General features: G+C 37.3%; 1 protein-coding gene across 2 annotated transcripts in view; it reads right to left on the bottom strand.

The window, feature by feature from the left end:
• The window catches only part of SOX1 (SRY-box transcription factor 1), a 121,717-nt gene extending 115,339 nt beyond the window's left edge, over window positions 1-6,378 (bottom strand). The window contains exons 1-2 of one of the 2 annotated variants that reach the window (XR_015698185.1): window positions 6,327-6,376; window positions 6,132-6,209 (exon numbers count right to left, since the gene is read on the bottom strand). The gene's annotated coding sequence lies outside the window, so the exon portion shown is untranslated. Of the gene's footprint in view, window positions 1-6,131 lie in introns of both variants that reach the window. The other variant, XR_015698184.1, reaches the window with a different exon arrangement.
• Window positions 6,379-22,577: the final 16,199 nt, after the last annotated feature.

The following is a 22,577-nucleotide window of genomic DNA, read 5'->3' as shown; positions in this document are numbered from 1 at the left end:
AACTACAAAAAAAGAAGAGGCCTTTTAAGAAACTCTAATTTTTAACATTCATATGAAATAGCAAATGGAATATACCATAAACATTCAATAAATTAAACTTTTCTTGAATGTTTTTGCACAGGGACCAACACAATGAAATTTAAGCATTAAGTGCTGTATTATCCAAGGTAATGCCCCCTCCTAAGTATGGATAATAAAATAACGGGATGCAGGAGAAGGAACACTATCCTGTGCAAGGTATTAATCCCCCCCCCATTAGATCCAAGCAAAATAGCTCCTTAGGACTCTTTGATTTTCTTGTGGGGGGGGGGATATAAATAAAATCTTCTATATTCATAACAAAAATTGCAGATTATCTGCCTTAAGAGGGATAACTATTAAGAGAGAACAATCTTCAAATACGTGCAGAGCCACAACAGTTAAATCTCAAAGCCACAGAGAAATTGGATGGAGATTGTGAGCAAAAAGTGTGGTTCCAGAGTATAATCCTAGCAATACACTATGTTCTTTGCAAAAGGTTGTGAGGCCTTGGCCTAATAAGCATAATCTCATTACACTGCAAATAAAAGTTTCCTATTTATCTCCAGATTTCAAATGAATCTAATAAGGCTTATGATACAGTCACCCAATACCCTAATCATATTTCAGCCTATCTAAAAGCAATCAGTAATTGTGTTATAGCAGAACGTGCTGACAATACCTCTGACACAGAAAGGAGAATGAGAGCCCAGCTGTACTAATTAAATTAAATGCTAGGCTGATGGAATACATTTGCTGAAGCTTGGAGAGTATGGGTGCAGAATTAATAAGCATTACAGCTTAGAGCAGGAGATGATATCATAATGGATGCAAGGTTTTGATGTGGAGAGCCTCATTCAGATTCAATGTACCATAATGTACGGATGTGACAGCTGCTTAGAGAGGTGCAGAACCTTGAACAAAGTGCACAGGAACTTTCCTTCTCTTCTTTTCATTTTGTCATTTTATTTCCCAGTTAGGAACTGTATATTTTTAACTGCATGCCTACAGCTTCAGAAACTCCTAAATCAGGATAGTAGGAACCACTGTAATTGGTAACAGCCTTATTTATTAACACGGATTGCTTTCCCCACCTCTTTGACTTACATTTTAAATGCACTGATTGTACATGGCAATACTGTTGCACTCTTTTTTCTTATTGCCAGTATGGATTATTGCAAACATCATGCTCATTTCACCCTTTTCAACTGCATGAGGCATCCTTATCATGATTATGATTTTAGTGCTATGCACATTTTTGTGGGAAACAAATCCCATTTACTCAGTTATTCTTGAATGGGCTCATTTAAGATAAAGCCGCTTCCACACAAGAACTTTTCTTCAGCACCCCAAGATGCCACAAGATTCCCTAGGTGTTCTGCATCCGAACCAATTCATTTCTAGTTCAGGTGCCTTGGTAACCTACCTCCTCCCACCATTTCTGAGTTGGTTTTGTTGCTGTCCTGCACAATAGCACTTTTTTTCTTCACTGTTAAATACAGGTATGGGAAGATAAATAAGAAAGGCAAGCACTGAAGCACTGAAGCACCTTACTGGCATTGCTTCTCTGGTGAGGGAGGAGATGAAGTTCTTCAGCAGTAAATTGTAAGGACACCCATGTGATCACCTGAATATCACAGTGAAGGACTGGGGACCCAAAGCTGTGGCTAAGAGGAAATCCCCTGGGTCTACACTACTTAAAGGGCATTCTGCTCTATCTTCTTCATGTTTACTTAGAAATAGTACCAGCAAACTTGATGAGACTGTCTATCAAGTACATACAATGCAATGCATACAATTTATTGAGGAATCCAAGCAAATTAAATAAGACTGATTCCAAAACAAACACTGTATAGTCCCAATGAAATGATTTGCCCTTTTAAAAACAATGATGAGACTAAACTCTTGGAAGTCAGCATGTGACTTTATGCAAAACATCCTCTTAGCATATTCCTGCTCTATAACTTGAGACTAAAAATATTGTCATAACAGTATTGTTGTAAGAATTATGGTGAGGTTAGCAGGGCACTGAACAGTCTAAAGCATTACATAAATGCTAAGTATTAAACTAAACTAATATATGATAGAAGACATATCACATAAAAGAAATTGAATATCTTGCAGCAAAACGTACTTTATTCTTAACCATGCTTCAGATACTTTGCTGGTCAGTGTAGGTGTTTAATTATATGCTCATCATTCCTGCAGGAATTAAGCATTTCAAACTTAGATCCAACTTTGAGATAGACAATAGCAGGAAAATATATTCTAAAATCGTCATTATCAAGTTCATAAAACACTGAATAGTGCAGTCAAGCTGTTAAAAAACTGAATAGTATATTCAACTGTTAGAAAAGTATAAATAATTACAAATTTAAAACAACAGCAAATTATCCTAATTATTTTATTTTTGAGAAGAATGAAAAACAAAAAGTAAAAATATATTTTAAGACCATAGTTTTTAAAGTATAAATCTACAATGTTCTTTTAAGATAACTAATGCAGCCCCAAGTGACCAACTTTCCCAAATAATGTTAATTTTATATAGTGAAGGGAATCTTGACATTTTAATGTTGCCTATTTTAAGAAGAACTAAAAATTTTAAAAACAAAATATACATGAATCTTCCTCCTTTTCATATTTCCATTTCATATTCAAACTTTAAACAAATTAAATAGGCAATGACATGCTTCCCAACTGACCAGCTCAGCATATGCCAACACTGTGCAATTTCTTGCCCATAAATGAGCAGCTCTATCTCTTAAGCTGCAGCATCAAAGTGGCTGTGCCAGCTAAGCCAGGAAGGCCAGCCAGGGTTCATTATCATGAGAAATTTGACAGGATATTAAATTTACTAATCCTGAACTTTCTGGACTGACCCTTACCTCATGCATAACTGATACTAACGTTGCCTGGCTTGTTACAAAGCATATTCTCTCTTTATTTGTTCTTTGAATGAGTATCTTTTCTTTTTTTTCTTTCTCTTAGCCATTTTCCCTCTCTCTTAGTCATTATTTTTATTTCTTTGACCGGAAATCTTGCAAGAATTTTTAATTGTTCTTTTTTTATAACACAGTTTTAGTCTACTTATTAACACACATATATCCTAATATAAACTGCTGAAGATGTATTATTTATGTATTCTGGAAAGATATGTATTAATGTACTACATTTGCAAGCCAATTCCATGCTGGCATTCTATTCTATGCTTGCATTCAAAACACTGTTAAGTGTGACACATATGAATTATATGCTTAAAACAATTTGATAGGAACTCACAACTCCCTGTTCCAATTTCACTATATAGGACAGTGCTGCCATATTTCGGAGAAACTTGTTAGTTGGCAACACTATTAAAGATCCACTATTAAAGCCAAATAAGGTAAAAGCCACTAAGGACTAATTTTGAACTGCCCTCTCTGCAGGGGTTCTAGAAATGTGTTTACATGTTGAAGAATTTAAGTTCAAAATAATTTAGAGGAAAGGATCACATTCACTTTTCACTGTTCCTCTTCTCAAAATTATATCCTTTTGTAGTAGCTATTAATGTTTGGGAAATGGAAAAAAACAAAACATAAGCCCTTGGGAATTCTTAACATGGCCAGATGATATTTAGTAGATCTCCAAGAGCCTTTTAATGTGTGTAAAACTGCAACAGTGAGTCAAAGGGACTAATATGACTGCCTTTAAAACCTGTAAATGAGTACTGTAAAAGGACTGACATCTATCAGTACTCTTCACCACAGTCTGATAAATCTATTTCCTTAAACCCAGTCTCTCTTTTTTGAACTCTTGACAATCAGGTTATTTTCTTGTCACAGCATAAAATATGCATAGAATCGGGATAGATCTTTTTGTGGATTATTTTCAGTAGAAAGTTGATACTTTCCATGGCCCAGGGACCATATGAAATCCTAATAGATAGAGAAGAGAATCTCTGAACATGTCCAGAGTTCGTTACCTAAGAGATGACAGAGACATCATTCATGTTAGAAAATCCATTGCTGGCGAGGGGATTTAAAAGAAGAAGAAAGTCCACCTTTCCCAAATCATATTGTTTAATTAGTAGTTTCATTTTTAATGGTTATTTTAAAGGAACAATAATTCGAATGCCCTAATCTGAAAGAAGAAACGGGGGGGGGGATTACACTTTACATATTATAGGAAAAGGGTCATTATTCTGACTGCCACGTAGGATCGCAGGAGCAGTTCTTCCAGCTCGTCTTCCCATTACGAGGTTTGCCGTTAAGCTTCCTTTCACCGAGCAAAGGGGAACGATTAGCCACCCACCGTCTTCCCCGCGAAGCTTTCCAGACCGCCCCCACCTCGCCCGCGCAGCCTCCCAATTTCCATTGTGTGTATGCACCGCTTTAAATAATTCACCCTCAAAAGCTGATAGTCAGCTCCGCCACCCCCTTAACCGAGGGGAAGGGGTGGTGGTGAAATCGCCTGAAAACCCGGGGCCAATTAAGTTGCTGAAAACAACAGATTCCCTCTGGTACGATCTAGAGAAAGCTGACCATTAAATCACGATTTAACATCCCCCAGGCAGCGGCGGTTGCTGACAACCTCTAAAGCTTGTAATCTCATTTAACCCCCGTCCTGTCACGAGCGGGCCCAACCCTTCCAGCACAATGCGGGGCCGAATGAGACTCGACAGGACAAGCGAAGGCATTAAAAACCTTCTTTGGTTGAAAAGTCACACCACAGTGGGCAATCCTGACCTTCGCGTTCGCCTCAGGCCCGCTCTATTCTCCGCGGATCTCAGAGACATTTTAACGGGGGAAACCCAGAGCGAGCGGGCAAGTCTGAGAGAAAGAAAGTGTTATTTAGTCGAAAGAGTTGAAATTCCCCTGAGACAAATTACACACGTTATGTGCGCGCGTGCGTGGGGCGGGCGGGCGAGGACAGAGGATGAATACCCGCACATTTCAGCAGGGCTGCTTCCCCAACTCCCCCACCCCCTCCCGGCCTCCTTTCGTAAGAAAAGGGGACTCCCGCTTGGGGGCTTCTTCCAACTGCTTTGGTTCAGAAGCTTCGCGCGCCCGCGGGGATCGCTGTGGGAGCCCTAAATGGACGCGTCCCTTCGCTCGCTTTTCAGTTCCTGGCCTTTCCAAGCAGATGGCTGCCATTCCTCCCCAGGCTTCTTCAAAATCAGGGGGGGACTGATTTTGTTTCTTCTCCCCACACCACCCTTCCCTCGTTGCTGGATTCAGTTGCCCGGAGGAACCGAACCTCTCTCCTCAGCAAGGCATATCTCTCTCCTAAGCGGCCGCCTGCCCGCCCACCCAGTTCGGCCTTCCTTCCACGCGCTTCACTTCGAAGGGAAAAGGGACGAAAAGGGATTGCAGCTCTCCTCGGTTTTGGCGCGGCTTTGGGAAGGAACACTTCCCGCTCCCCCGCACGCGAATCGCGCTTCCTCCAGTCGAGCACACGCAGTCCGCGCTAACAAGGCCGGTCCCTTCTGCTGCCACTCGGTATCCGTCCCATTTTGCCCTTCGATTTGTACAAACTCAAGCACGTCCTTGACCAAAAAAAAGGCCGCTTCCCTCCTTCAACTGCCCAACAACTGCGGCTGTTCCTCGGCCAAACGCGCACTGCTCGAATCCAAGCCCAATCTCCACAAACCGTGGGTGGGGGTGGGTGGGTGGTTAAATTCCAACGCGCTGCGTTTTCTTTGCCGCGCGGTCAATTTTGATGCCAGGGCTCCAGCTCCAGGGTCAAGCTTGCACGAAAAGCCTCGAAAGACGAGTAACTCGCCCTCTTTCCGCATCTCCCACTTTTTGCATGCTGGCAACCTTGACGTTAGTATATAACAGGGCTCGGGAAGAGCCAAACTGTTTTAGCCAAAGATCTTTTCTGGAAAATGCAAAAGTAGAAAACGAACTGGACGAACGGACATCGGCTGACTTTTCTTTTAAGTCCGCAATTTAAAGCAAGCGCCGCTTTGCGCCGGATAAACGCGGTGTTTGGATTCCCTGGTCAAAAGAAGCAACTTTTTCCCCCCTTCAGAATTTCTAGCAGGCTGAAAGCTCGGGAAGGGCGAGAGCGAGAGAGGCGGCAAAGGAAGGCCTGGAGACGGAGAGATCAAAAGCAAAACTCGAGCTCATTACCTGCACACCGCGCAGCTTCTCGGGACTCCAGATGCGAGACTCTCGATTTTGAAGATAAACACATTTTTTCAAGTATTCCTTTTTAATTTTGCCCAAAAGAGAAAGGAAAAAAGAAAAAGAAAAAAAAAGCTTTAATGTCAGTTGATCAATATCTTTTTCCTGAGCTTAAAAAAAAACAAAAATAAAAAAACACACATAGTAAATGTTTAGTGCAACTTCTCCAGTGCCATAACTTCCCCTGCCTGCCCAAGCCTCTTTAGCAATGGAGTGGTTTATTTAATTTGCCAGTATAATAGAAGCTGCTGAATGAGAGACAGAGAATGCAGTGTGGTAAAAAAAGAAACAAAGGCTAAAAGTACCACTATTTTGATTCCCTTTTAAAAATTACTTCCAAAGTGTGGTATCTATTGTGAAGAATAATGCTGAACAAAGCACAGTGTCTTGGCAATATTCACAGGGCTCATTCATACAGCCGATTCTGTCCCTACATTCAGAGGTAGAATACACTTATAAATGATGCATTGGAAGGACTATGGTTTCCATTGTGTTCCCAGTGTAAACAAAAAGACAGACAGAAGCTGAGTGGCATATGGGCAACGAGGCTGCAGTTTATTCAGTCATTCCAAAAGTATTGTGAAGGTAAAATGTAATGCTTCTCTCCCAGCTCCAAAAATGTGGAAAACCAGTCTCCTAAATAAAAGTTTGCTTAATTTCTTTATTATTTTCAAGTTACAGAAAATCTGTACCCGCATACAATTTAGAGCAACAATCCATGGGTGGATCTTTCAAAAAGGTGGATGAATTGAAAATTACAACAGCTCTATCCTACAAGAGGAAGGGTCTCAGGAGATTGATCGTTAATGCTCTGTAATGATTGGGTCTCACGGGAATAGGTTTCTGAGAACCAATAGGCATTTGAATCCTTGTTTTATTCTAGAGCAGTGTTCTCCAATCTTGGCAACTTTAACTCCCAGAAATCCTCACACAGCCGCACTGTCCTAAATATTTTCCATGTTTAAACCCTGGAATTTTTGCTGGAAGTTAGACCTACAGTTGGATCAAACATGGATAATTGTCCCTACCTTAATCAAATGCTCAGTCATCATAGCTATCAGTATTTTGCTGGAAGCAGCTTCTCATATTTGATCCCAGAAACAACCTGTTTACTCTTGGTTGTGTCTGTGATGGAATCAAATTACATCTTTTTGGTGCCTTTTTTTTCCAGGCGACACTTGTGTTCCTTACTTTAAAAATGCTCAAAATTCAAATAATTAAAAATATCAATCCTAAATGTAAGCAAAACATGTTTTGCTGAAGAAACCCCCCAAAATACCTGTTTATACATATGAAGTCTGGCATTTAATATATAGATTGTTTAAACTTTGTTATGTTTATAAATAAAGTCTAATGTGTTGAAAATTGGACACCCAATCATCAAACACTATAAATCTCTTTTAGAATTAAACATTTGTACTTTAGTCAAGTGACTTTCGAGAAGATACAGTTGTAAAACTATCATGTTTTCCCAAAAATAAGACCAGATCTTACTTTCTTTTTGTCTTATTTTTTTCCATGTATGGGAGGCCCACTTCTTCTGCTTGCTTGCAGTGGGGCAGGAGGCCACGCGGTGCACTAGTGCCACCGTCACAAGGTGGGGAGATGTGGCTGCCCCATGCACACCACACTGGTTTACCTCGGGGCCCCCACAGCCAGGCCATCCACACCCTGACACCTGCCTCACCTTGCAGCCGTGGCACCAACACACTGATCAGCCTTCTGCTCTGTTGTGGCTGCAAGCAAGCAGAAGAAGTAGGCTGGGAGCCACATGCTGATGTTTCTTTAGTGAGTCAGATGTCAGGTTGTGGGTGGCCTGGCTATGGGGCCTTGAGGTAAGTCAGTGCGGGGCATGTGGGGCAACTCTAACAGCACCCCCCGCCTTGTGGCCGTGGCATTGTGAGCAACCAGTCGGAATGGACAGGCGGCTGGCTGTGTAAGGCTTATTTTGGGGATGGGCCTTATTTTTCGAGAAATGGTAGCTGTGTTTCTAGAGGAAAACAGAGAATTGCATTCTTCTGCGTGTCCACTCAAAAGGAAATTCTACTGAGTTAATAACAGCTGACATCCAGGAATAAACTTGTAGTCAGTCCTCTATGTAGCAAACACTGAATGACTTACTATACTGGCATGTGATTTTCAGCCTGCCAATTGAAAACTTTTTTTCCATACGTGGGTTGCTTTAAACAGTAGATGCAGGTAGGTAAACCCATAGATACACACAAATATTGCTACCATAACTGAGCTGTTACAATCTAATGACATCTCTTAGTTTCCATCTAGGGATCAACTGGATTTTTGTAGCCTGGATATGATTAAAGGTAGCAGAAAAATGTGAAACAGGAACACGAACCAATGAGATTTTCTCCACTTGAGACCTGCTGAAATGGTACATTCCGTTCATATTAGTATCGATGGAGTTTGCCTCTAAGTACTCCCCTAAAGGTACCGAATCCCTGCTAATTAGCTTGAGAAATGTATGACAATTAATAATGAGACTTGGATGATAAAGGAAATGGGATACAAAGTAGCAATGGGTCTAACTGTAACCCCAAATAACTAATAGTCATTCAAGGTTGTGATTGAAACTAGTGGAGCTTGCAAGTGAATGCAGGGACATTAAGCCATCAGGGCCAGATACTTTGGGAAAAGCTTTTTATCTGTACAGCACTTATAATTTCACATCATAGAGAACTGATCTTGCCTTTTACTATTAATGAATGATATCCAAGTGCTCCATTATTTGTTGCACTCCCTGCATTAGTCAAGGCTTAAAAACTCACATTCATTCTGTTTGTCAAAAGAATTGAGAATGACTGTATATAAAAGTGTGCTTCTGTCCACTTTCTTATATGGAAGTGAGAGTTTGGTATGTCAGGAGAAAGAAAGGCAAGCTCAATGATATGACAATGGATTACTTAAGAAGAGTATGTGTGGTAAAACAAGAGAGGATCAAGAATGGTGATGGGTGATGAATGAATATGAATACAAAAATGAATGACTCATGCAAAAAAATTGTTGAGATGGCTTAGGAAAGTCCAAATTAAGAACAAATATATGAAGAAAAAAAGAAAGAAAAAATGGATTTAAGGAAAGGGAAACCAAGAAAGTGATTAGATGGAATTGATGAATTTCTGAAAAAGACAAAAATGACAAGTTTAAAGAGCATAATGTATAAATTAATGTATGGATGTGATGAAAGCAAGAATGGCTTTCAAGGATATAAAGCTATGAACAGGAATAGTGAATAGTATTGGGATAAATTAGGTTTCATTTCCTTTTTATCCAGTTAGAAACTTGATGCTCAATTTTTATCATTATTATTGTTGTTGTTGTTATCTCTTTTATTCATTAAACATGAAATTCAGTCAAGTGAACATTTAAAAATGTGTCACAAATACCACTGACTGGTGCTAATGGTTGATACAGGTTGCTGCCAGCATCCTAGGTGTCAACCAAGTACCTTCTTAAGATGTACGATGTTCCAAGTAGCACATTTTTTTTCAGTTATGCTGGTGTTATTGTTGGAAGCTGTAATTTATTGATGTATTTTGTAAAATTCTTGGACATGGTACCAAGTGCACTAATGATAATGGGTATCATTGTTACATGTTTCAGCCATAATCACAAAGTTTGGATGGCTGGTGATATTTCGTGATTTTTTTCCAGTTGTTTTTCTTCAACACTGGCGTCTCCTGGTACAGCTATATCAATAAATTGTATGTTTCAGTTTTCTACAACTGTAATATCTGGCGTATTGTGTTCCAAATGACGATCTGTCTGTATTCAAAAGTCCCACAAGATCTTCACCTTCTCATTTCCGACAACTTTTTACACTTTATGCTCCCATGACTTTTTGGATACAGGTAAGTTGTATTTTTTACATAATGACCATGGATTAATTTAGCAACTTGGTCATATCTAGCTTTGTAATCAGTTTGTGTGATTTTGCTGCACTCGCATATTAAATGTGAAACAGTTTCAACTTTGTCATTGCAAAGTCGGCAGTTTGGATTGTCAGTGGATTTTTGTATCTTCGCTTTCATGGCATTAGTTTGTAGTACTTGTTCTTGAGCAGCGAGTATTAAATCTTCTGTTTCTTTCTTGATGGTTCCCATCTTAAGCCATGACCATGTCAAGTTGTTATCACATTTTCCTTCAATGTTTTTCAAATGCTGTCCATGTAAAGCTTTGTTTTTTTCCATCCATTTAATCTGTCATCCAGCTGTTTTTCCTTATATTCTGCCTTTGTTTCTGTTGTTGTTATACTGTTCTCTGTTTTCACAGCTTGTAGCAATTTTTCTGTACTCTGATTCCCATAGTCATTCAAACTTTGTTTTTCTTCTTCTACAGTTTGATGGATTTGCAATAGCCCTCTGCCCTCTATTCTTCTTGGCAGGTACAACTTGCCACTGTCACTTGATGGTGGTGGTGGTGGTGATGATGATGATGACAATGATGATGATGATAATTTTCAATTTGATTCACAGTCTGGGGCTGGTGTGTGTGTGTGTGTGTATATATATATATATATATATGTATGTATGTATGTGTGTGTGTGTGTGTGTGTGTGTGTGTGTGTGTGTATATATATATATATATATATATATATATATATATATATATATATATATATATATATATATATATATATATATATATATATATATATATATATATATATATATATATATATATATATAAATAATCTGTCTCTTTGAATCTGAAAGTTCCACAGGATCGTGACTTCTTCATCTTAAATCTTTAAATCTTAAAGTCCAAACTCAGTGGAGGAAATACCATAAAGCGAAACCAATATCTGGGCAATTCCAATCATTAGATACACAGCAAGAATAGTGGTCTGGACTCAAGCAGAACTAAAAGCAATGGATAGGAATACCAGAAAAATAATGACAATGAATCATGTCCTTCATCCTCACAGTGACGTTGATAGACTCTATCGAGGTGGGTATAGAATGTTGCAAGTACATCAGATAGTTGAAGAAGGAAAAAGGGCTTTGGAAGAATATCCGAAGGACAATGAAGAAGGTGTACTGAAGTTAGTATGCCAGGAAGGCTTACTGACTACTGGAAAGACTAAACTGGCTTACATGAAAGACCAAATGAAAACAGAATGGAGACATGGGAAGACAAAGCACTACATGGCCAGTACATAAAAAAAGTAGCAGGAAAAGCAGATAATAACAAGACGTGGCAATGGCTAAGAGAAGGAAAGTTGAACAAAGAGATTGAGGAAGTAATTCTGGCTGCAGAAGACCAAGCCTTAAGGACAAATATATACAAAGTCAGAATTGAGAAGAAAGCAACAGACAGTAAGTACTGCCTATACAAAGAAGCTGAAGAAACAGTAGACCACCTGGTAAGCTGCTGAAAGAAGATGTGGCAGCAGAATAGAAGAAGAGATAGAATTGGAGAAGATAACAAAATACAAAGACCTACAAATAGAAATAGAATGACTGTGGCAAAGGCAACAAGGGTAGTATTAATAGTAATAGGTACCTTGAGTGCAATCCCAAAACAACTGGAGCACCACTTGAATACCATTGGCATTGACAAGTTCACCATCAGTCAATTGCAAAAGGCGGCTTTACTGGGGACAACTTCCATCCTGCGACAATATCTGTAACACCATCAAACATCCAGATAATAAAATGGATTTGGCATTTTTGTCCATCTATCTAGTCCTTCCCAAGGATTTGGCATAGCAGATGTTATTTAATAATATTAAAGGTATTGTTGCAGGATGTATTAATATAAGTATAATTATCAAGTCTTCTGGCTTAAATCATTGACAGGATTTAGATTTTTTGATCATTCACATACAATATTAAATCTTAGATTTTTCACCTAGTATTTATAGTCACAGCTTATCTTATTTCACACATTATAGGAGGCAAGAAAGAGATAAAGGGAGAATGTTGTCCCATATATAGACTGAATATGAATTATATCCAGGCGCAATTATGTTTGTATTTTACATATGCAAAGATTTATATATAAACATGAAAATTAGTGTGATTATTTTTAAACTCTGACTGTTCACTTTTTGTCTGCTCTGGAATGTTTTTTTTAGGGTTACTGGAACTAGATCTGAGCTGTAAAAATCCAGATCACCAGTAGACAACTGCAAAGAGATATATAGGTTTGCTGCCACACTTTGGTAGCCTTTGTTTTCAGAAAGTGCACCAGCTGAAGGAGATTGCTACATCACTTTCTCATCATCATGATGATTTTTATATTGTTTGAAGCTATTTATCTCTTTAACTGGAAATAGGTCAGGTAACAGTGCATATTTCACTTTTGTTATGATTATAATAGCTGGTTGTTTTTTATGTTTAGAGTTTTTTTTAGGTTATTCATATATATGTGTGTGTGTGTGTGTGTGTGTGTGTGTTTTCTGAGGTTTTCGCAGGTGTTAGTATGTAGGTCTCTAGTTATTCGGGTTTTCTCCCGCGTAAAATTGGAGGTGTCTTGGCGATGTTTTGACGAAATCTCATTCGTCATCTTCAGGCTTGGTGCTTCCAGGAGCAATGTGAGATCTCGGCTGTTTCTTCCTTTTAACTGCCAGTGGGGGTTTGAACTGATTGGGTGGGAGCTTGGCTGTGTTCTGATTGGGTGGAGGTTTGTCCTGATTGGGTGGAGGTGTGTTCTGATTGGTTGTGGGTTTGTGTTTCATGTAAGGATAGGAGGAGTTTAAAGAACACCATCTACCAGAAGAAAACACACACTAACCGCTATCTGCACGTACTCTCACACCACCACCCAGCCCAGATCAACTCCGCAGCCAAGACACTCATCTCCAGAACAAAACGCTTAGCTGATGAACAACACCTAAAAACCGAACTACACACTCTCACTAACGTACTGACATCCAATGGATTCCAAATAAATAAGATCACCAACCTAATCCAAAAAGAAACCCCCACTAAAATCCAGGACAGAGAACAAGAAAACGGAAAAGCCCTCCTCCCATACATAAAAGGCACCACAGACAGAATCAGCAAAATCCTCCTCAAACATAACATCAAGACAGCATTCTGTACAAACTGAAAAATATCCAACATCCTAAGAAACCCCAAAGAAAAAATTGAGTTAGAAAATCAAGGAGTATATGAAATCCCATGCACCACCTGCCCCACCACATACATCGGACAAACCAACAGAAGAATAAGTGCACGCATTGAAGAACACAAAAACGCAATCAGAAAAGAGGAACCAACTTCTTCCCTGGTCCAACACCTTAAAACCACATAAAATTGATTTTAAAAATACCAGAACCATCACCAAGGCTGAACATTTTAACAACAGAATAATCAGAGAAGCCATTGAGATAGAAAAACGGCCACACAGCATGAACAGGCGGGACGATACCTCCCACCTGCCAGCCATTTGGAAGCCTGCCCTTATTGATAAACGAGTCCCTAACATGATGAATGACACCAGGCCCACGCTCACAAGAGCCACACAGGTTATCACCACCAAACACCCACAAAGAAAGCAGACAAAAACGCACATTGATGAGGAAGCACGACCAAGGACCAGAAGCCAGACTGCAAATGCACCATCAGCCTCTTTAAACCCCTCCTATCCTTACATGAAACACAAACCCCCAACCAATCAGAACACACCTCTACCCAATCAGGACACACCTCCACCCAATCAGAACACAGCCAAGCTCCCACCCAATCAGTTCAACCCCCCACTGGCAGTTAAAAGGAAGAAACAGCCGAGATCTCACATTGCTCCTGGAAGCACCAAGCCTGAAGATGACGAATGAGACTTCGTCGAAACGTCGCCAAGACACCTCCAATTTTACGCGGGAGAAAACCCGAATAACTAGAGACCTACTTATTTATTTATTTATTTATTTATTTATTTATTTATTTATTTATTTATTTATTTATTTAAGTCACAACCCCTGGTATGCCCAAATATGGGAGGAAGTTCACTGCTTCCATTCTCTGTCCATCGGCTCGTCATAAGAGACCATCCAGACAGAAACCCAGTATTTTTACTGTTGCCTTTGTTACATTTGTGTTGTATTTGTGCTGATAAATAAATAAAGGGAGACTAGTATAGATCTATTTCAAGCTATTTAGCTCTCATCAGCTAGCCATACCCTTACTGGGATTGGAACCTGTGCTGTATTGCATCTTAGGCAGATGTGTTAACCATTAAGCTTTAAATATATACCTTTCTCCCTGGCTCAGGTGATAAGGAGAGGAACTCTGTGGCTTAATGGTTAACACATCTGCCTAAGATGCAATACAGCACAGGTTCCAATCCCAGTAAGGGTATGGCTAGCTGATGAGAGCTAAATAGCTTGAAATAGATCTATACTAGTCTCCCTTTATTTATTTATCAGCACAAATACAACATATATATGTATGTATGTATGTATGTATGTATGTATGTATGTATGTATGTATGTATATGTATATGTATATGTATATGTATATGTATATGTATATGTATATGTATATGTATATGTATATGTATATGTATATATATATATATATATATATATATATATATATATATATATATATATATATATATATATATATATATATATATATATATATATATATATATATATATATATATATATATATATATACTTAAAGTCACAACCCCTGGTATGCCCAAGTATGGGAGGAAGGTCACACTTCCACTCTCTGTCATTAGGCTCGTCACAAGAGACCATCCAGACAGAAACCCAATATTTTTTACTGTTGCCTTTTTTGTTACATTTGTTATATTTATGCTGATAAATTCTCCCTTTATTTATTTATCAGCATAAATATAACATATATATATATATATATATATATATATATATATATATATATATATATATATATATATATATATATATATATATATATATATATATATATATATATATATATATTTAAAGTCACAACCCCTGGTATGCCCAAATATGGGAGAAAGGTCACACTTCCACTCTCTGTCTTCGGCTCGTCACAAGAGACCATCCAGACAGAAACCCAATATTTTTTTACTGTTGCCTTTTTTGTTACATTTGTTATATTTATGCTGATAAATAAATAAAGGGAGACTAGTATAGATCTATTTCAAGCTATTTAGCTCTCATCAGCTAGCCACACCCTTGTTGGGAATCGAACCTGTGCTCTATTGCCTCTTAGGCAGATGTGTTAACCATTGAGCTACACAGCTCGACTCCTTATCAGCCAGCCAGGGTGAGAGGTATATATTTAAAGTCACAACCCCTGGTATGCCCAAATATGGGAGAAAGGTCACACTTCCACTCTCTGTCTTCGGCTCGTCACAAGAGACCATCCAGACAGAAACCCAATATTTTTTACTGTTGCCTTTTTTGTTACATTTGTTATATTTATGCTGATAAATAAATAAAGGGAGACTAGTATAGATCTATTTCAAGCTATTTAGCTCTCATCAGCTAGCCACACCCTTGTTGGGAATCGAACCTGTGCTCTATTGCCTCTTAGGCAGATGTGTTAACCATTGAGCTACACAGCTCGACTCCTTATCAGCCAGCCAGGGTGAGAGGTATATATTTAAAGTCACAACCCCTGGTATGCCCAAATATGGGAGAAAGGTCACACTTCCACTCTCTGTCTTCGGCTCGTCACAAGCCGAAGACATATACACATATATATATGTATGTATGTATGTATGTATGTATGTATGTATGTATGTATGTATGTATATATATATATATATATATATATATATATATATATATATATATATATATATATATATATATATATATATATATATATATATATATATACATAATCTAGATATATTTCTTAAATGAATCAAAATCTGACTGCTAGAACTCTTAATAGTGAAATAAAATAATTAACCCAGATCAATTGTTTCATGATGATTTTTTGCAGGAGGCAGAAGTGATATGAACAAGTTGAGAGGAAATTTTTGGATGAAATGATCATTTGAATCCACAAAGCCTGTTTCAATTAGGGTTGAGAAGATATTAAAAAAATACACATTTAAGTAGGATAATATTTAAAAGCTACATATGATCAAGTTATCTTTTAAATGCAACTCTTAGCTGCAAATATGTTTTACTGAACATAATGTCTCATTTTATCAAGTAAGCACGACTACCATTGGGCTGCATGGCTGAAATCTATACAAAATTCATACTTATGTGGAGAAAGTTCTATGAAAAGCACAGAAATTACATGTTATTAATCATACATTCACTGTATGCATTTCATTGTACATGATCACATGAAGATCATGTGCTCCAGAAGTAATTAATGTAATGGTAGGAAAATGTCTTAATAAAAATCTGAAATAAACAAGAATTTATTCACATTGTGAGAATAATAAAATATTAGAAAACATGACTTCAAATAACATACAAGTACTCCATGACTTACGATCATTAGTTAAGTGACTGTCAAAGTTACAATAACACTGAAAAAAGTGACATGACATTTATGACCATTGCAGCATCTCCGCATTCACATGATAAAAATTTGAATGCTTGGCAACTGGCATGTATTTATGACGGTTGCAGTGTCCTGAGCTCATGTGATCACCTTTTGCAGACTTCTGACAAGCGAAGTCAAAGAGAAAGCCAGATTCACTTCACAAGCATGTTACTGATTTAACAACAGCAGTGATTCACTTAACAAATATGGCAAGAAAGGTTCTAATGTCTTAAGAACAGTTATATCAATAAAATTATAACATGGGCTCCATGCAAATTAATATCTAAAGTTTAAAGAGAATAAATTATAAAAAGTAATGAATTCTTAATTACGGTAATAAAAAGATTGAGCATGCAGTGAATACAGTATATGTAATTAAAAATTATAACTGGGCATTTAATTATTAATTTAGAACATTTGTATGGCCACCTCCTCATTCTCAGTGACTCTGGGCAGCTTAAAAATAGAATCTTTCTCTACTAGTTTTCATTCAGTCCTCACTGTGTTGGTAAAAGTCCTTGCCTTGTAAAATTGGATTCTCTAGGTTGTAGCCTCTGTCCTGCACTTGTAGTATCTTCCTAAGAGTTTATGCTCATTGCTTAAGTGCCATCATTAATATTTTAATATATCAGCTACCCCTCATTGTGGAAGATAAAAAGAACTGCCATCATAAATGTTGTTGTTTAGTCTTTGGCTGTGTTCATAGTACCATGCTAACCAAACACATTGTTCTCATGGATTGTTTGGTCTGATCCAGAATATTTGTTTATTTCTAATGTCCTAATATTCTGGACATCCTGTCTCAATTTTATAAATAACTCCCTCCCCAAATTTAAAATTTGTTTTTGATTAAACAAAACAAAACTGTCTACTGTATCTTACCTATTTTAACTTCCAATTTTTTTATTATATGTCTGTACATGGTCAGTATTGGATTTAGTTTGAATAAGAAGTGTTTAAAATATTAAAAAGAGAAATATTTCAATAAATAACTTACTGTAAATGATCCATCAGAGGAAAAATGTTGAAAAACTGGTGGTATTATTCTTTGTGTCTGTCATTGTGGCATTTAAATGTCTGTCTTGACAAGAAAATTCCTATCAGAAATATGCACCGTATTTTTGTAGAAGACATTTTGGGAACAGTGCGCTGCATTAGGGACACTTTTTTAAAATGCCCAAATGACTTTCCCCAAAACCCTGGCAGCAGAATCATCCCCTCTCCACATTTATATTCTTGAGTGTCCAATAAATTTCTTTCATGCATGAAAACAGGACTACATTGTGACCTAAGCTCAACTTTGTAAATTACTTGTTACAGGTGTAGTGGAGATATTATCTCACTGCAATACTACAGTAAGATATAATTATCAATTCTTAAGTATGGAATGAATAGTATTGCTGCAGTCAGCAAAATCTATTTAAACAGCCCAGTGTGACTGCACAGCTTTTGTTCTTGAAATAAAGGTTCATATAGCACCTTATAAATGAAGACGTTAATTGCTATATACATTTTCATAGTACAGAACTATTTACTTAGTAAATTGGGTGTGTTTATTTACATGCAGTAATGCAGCAGCATTCAGTTGCGTAGTTGATGGTTAGAATTTAAGTATGGCTGGTCTGGTTAGTAGTTAGTAGTTAGCTAGGAACATTAAACAGGGTCAGGTTTGGTTAGTGTTGAATGGAAGACAACAAGGGAATTCTAAAGTAAACTGACAACTCAAAAATGTGTCAGAAGAAGGTAATAGGAAACATTTTTTTCTGTCCAAAATATTGATTGCATGGCTATGTCTCTATAATCACTTGGAATCCAACTTGATTCAATTTTACTCTATTCAGTTTCCCAGTTCAGAGACATCATGTGTAAAGTTATCATTATACAAGGTTACTCCATGGGGCTGACAAAGTAATATCTAACTGATGAGTAATATCAGCTTATGTTGCAGGAAATGTGTTATTTCCAATTACATTTTTTTGTTGCATCAGAATAATATTCCACTCTTAAATCCATTACACAGAAACATTCCTACTGAGTTCAGTAGAGCTCAGCATGCCTATGATCCTATACTACAAAGTAGTCTAACCCTCCTCTTCTTACAACAAATGCATCATCTGCACAGATAATCTGGCATTTCAAACAACTTCATACTTAAACCCTGCCAGTTAGATCTTTCAAGGTTAATTGATTATTGTTACCACCATACTGCCTGAAAAGATCAGAGTGCTTACATATTCTCATTAATCCTTTGCTGCTTAGTGAGAAGATGTAAGGCTACATTACTTTGCATTTAACTGTTTCCAGGTCTAGTTTCCGCCTTGTCCTTATAATGATAAGGCTTTGCACTAATACCAAAACGCTTATGATTAAAAGGACTAAACTGAAATACAAGTGAACACATCAAAATCATGAAAAAGAACATGACAAAAACAACAACAACAACAACCCCAAACCGAGTCTAAATTTGAAAAGGAAAATCCAGTAATGAATCAGAATTCCAGCTCTTTCTTAAAGCTGACATTTAGCATTTTTTTCACTAAAAGCCCGTCAGCATTCAACAATGCCACTCAGGGGTGTTCTAGCAGAGATGAGCTTTATCAGCAATTGCATATTTGTTATTGACATCATTCTTTTCAGTGGCCTAGATGGCACAATAGGGGATTAACGTGCATGCAAGATAGGAAGACAACTCAGTTGAAAAACAGAACCTGGTCAAATGTCAGGGTTTGTTTTATTTGTATGTGTGTGTATTTGCTTGACAGCTGTTCTTACAGAAAAATGTATATGCTGTACTTGCTCAAAACCTATTTATTTGTATGTGATTGTCCCTGGTGATCCCCCCCCCATTAAGTTCTGTAGCAACTGATTTTTTTTCATGAAATAAAAGAAGTAATATGACTCTACTTTTTCTTCTCTATCAATCTATTGGTTCTCATGTGGAAATTTCTGTTAATTTTTTTAAAATGTCAAACTTTCCCCCCTCTTTTTTGTCTCTTATTGTTGCAATTGTAACCTGTTTTTTCTCCAAAGCATACATGCTTCAAAGTAATTTAGGCCAAAAGGAATTTGTCCAAAAGTTACCCAGTAATAGAATAATTATGAGGAACACTGGATTGTTACTGGAATGGCAATACTGTTCAAGTTGCACATTTATTCTCCATGCTGTTCAGCACAACCATGCCTCGTTGATTCTTTCTATGCTGCCAGCTCTGTACTGATTGGCTTTTCCACTCATTCACCCAGAAAGCGACCACAAAAAGAAGAATAATTATGTCCCTCTCAGAGCTTCCTAGTAGAGCAACATGTTTTCACAGCATGCTAGCCACTATACCACACTGTCAGAATTGAAAAATGTGATTAAATATTGAATCTAAGACTGAGGACAAAGCTTGTAGTCTAGCTATCCTGTATGAAATGATGTAAAAACTAACACTTTGGTGAACAGCATACTGGCTTGTATAGATACTTATCCTGCTAACAATAAATCTTGATTAAGATAACTTTGCTTAGACCAACCAGCTCCTCTAAAATAGGAGTGAATCCAAACAGCATAGAATCCAGTGTTTACAGCAGATCTTTCCCAATAGATACTCTGAAAGTGGAAGACTTCTCTGAGATCTTCTAATCCAACCTTCTAACAATGTAAAAAGTTCCCTGCTACAGTATCTCTTTCAGGGAGCCAGTTTAGTGTAGTGGTTCAGATTTCATGTTAGAAACTCAGATTGTAAATTCCAGTCCTACCTTAAGCACAAAGGGAGATGGGAGTGAGTGACTGACCTTGGCCAGTCACTCACTCTCAGCTTTAGGAAAACAATGGCAAGCCCCTCTATGGAGGAGATGAACAATTAAGAAGTTTGATATATAAAACAACCAACCAAGCCATTCTGAACAATCTTGCCAAGAAAACTGCAGAGACTAGGCTAAGCAGTCACCAGGAGTCAAAGTAACATGCAGAGAAGATGTCTTACAGGTTTCTATTTCAAAATCAATAAGATCAAAGGTTTTAAACATATGAGCAACAAAATTAAGCATTTACTCCTTCACTGATTATCTTTCTGGATCACAGATGCTAGGATTAGCCAGCAAGGTATTTCTGCACCAAATGCATAAATTTGATACCTAAAAAGGCAATTCGAAAAGGTTTTAATTTCCCAGTTCCCATTATTGCTATCCTGAAAGTGGCCATTCTCAAACAATTACCGTTCAAGTGGCAAATTATAATTTATCAAGCTATTTCATTTCTGGATTATATAAATAATGATGTTTAACTCCAAATAGATTTCTACTTATTTTAATGAAAGTGAGGTTATGTATATGTACATTCATTATTTACTAATGCGAAGTTAGGAAACCCGTGGATTATCTAAATATATCAACATTAAAATCAGCAAATTAATTTAAACACCATCATTGCAACTAATGATACTCAATATTTCCTATTGTCAACAGGTTCAGCTTGAATTGGTTCTTTCTGATGAATTTTCAGGCAAAATGGGTAGGGAGAGGAAAAGCAACGTCATATAGAAAAATTGTGGAAATCAACATTTAAAGAGATGTAAATTAAAATACATGTGACATGCCCAATTAGTATAGAAATACTTGAGAAATGTTTGCATCTTCAGGGTTTGCTTGCATCCATGTGGCAGGTATTATTGCCCTTTACACAATTATTTAAATCCTGAAGGAATTCTCAGTGTCAGGGTATGTCAATGTACTGTTATTAGACAAGTTTAATTAGGATCTACCCTGCTGCTCCTAACACGTATTTAATTAACTTCTAGGCAGGTTAATTAGCTTTTAGATTGTGGCTGATTTTCTGTCTCACCTTCTGTTGACACTTAGTCTCCAGTCTGCTTTACTGACAATGTAATGGATAGTATCTTTGGAAAGGTTAGTATCAAGCCTGATTAGTCTAATAATAACTTTTAAAAGATAAAAGACAAAATAATGACTGTCAAGTCATGGGCCGAATGTGCCACAAAAGGCCATTGCTCATGCAAGTAGGCATAAGAGCTAGGAAGAAGGAGGAAGGAAAAGAACAATTTGACCTTATGTATGTCAGGAAAACAAATAATTGGACAAGGTGGATGTATGTGTGGAGAAAGGGATAAAGGAAGTGTGAGATATATTGTTCACCATTAAACTGAACTTAGCAAATTACTGAAAGATTTTGTAGTTAGGACCATTTCATAAATATCTTGCAATTAGTCTGTTTTTGTGCTATATTAGCCAAATAAAGGGTCCCTATCCCTAAGATCTTAATTGTAAGAAACAATCTATTTTTATATCTCATCAACAAATTAAAATTTTGGGTTAAAAGAGAATACAGCATAAAAGAAAATGGGCAAAAAATATGAACTTGATCAAACTGGTTGCTATTTTAACCCTTTTAGGGCTTCAGAAAGTGTAGTGGAATTCAAAGAGTGTATCTTTTGATCTGCTGTGTTTAGTTCTTTTAGCCATTCTTGACATATCATTAAAATTAATGGCATTGCATTCAGTGACACAGTTAGGCAAAAATTTGGGACTAGGAGGTGGGAGCACTGAGGAGCTTTTGCAAAACCTTTCCCCTGTCATTAGAATAAAAGGCTTGTAATTTTCTTTCATTTTAAAAGCATGATTTTTTTTCCAATCTTAATTTTTGCAGAGAACTCCAGGTGTGTATGCCTCCTTTAGTTACAGCATTCAGCAATATTGGTCCAAAACATTAACAACCAACAAAGTATTGCTGCTTGGATTTAGCATATTGTAGGTGAACAGCTGTCTTAATCTACGACAGCAAAAAATCAGGAGGAGCCTGACAGCACCTTTTCTGACTAACACATTTTATTAAAGTCATGAGTTTTTGTGAGCTGCAGTTCCCCTCATCAGATACAATGAATTTATGGCTTTTAATAAA

The sequence above is a fragment of the Thamnophis sirtalis genome, unplaced genomic scaffold, assembly GCF_051295495.1.
Source record: "Thamnophis sirtalis isolate CommonGarterSnake01/CBP01778 unplaced genomic scaffold, rThaSir2_p1.2 scaffold_12, whole genome shotgun sequence".
Taxonomy (NCBI): Eukaryota; Metazoa; Chordata; class Lepidosauria; order Squamata; family Natricidae; genus Thamnophis; species Thamnophis sirtalis.
Note: the sequence above shows the minus strand (reverse complement) of the source record. Positions and strands in the feature narration are given on the sequence as shown.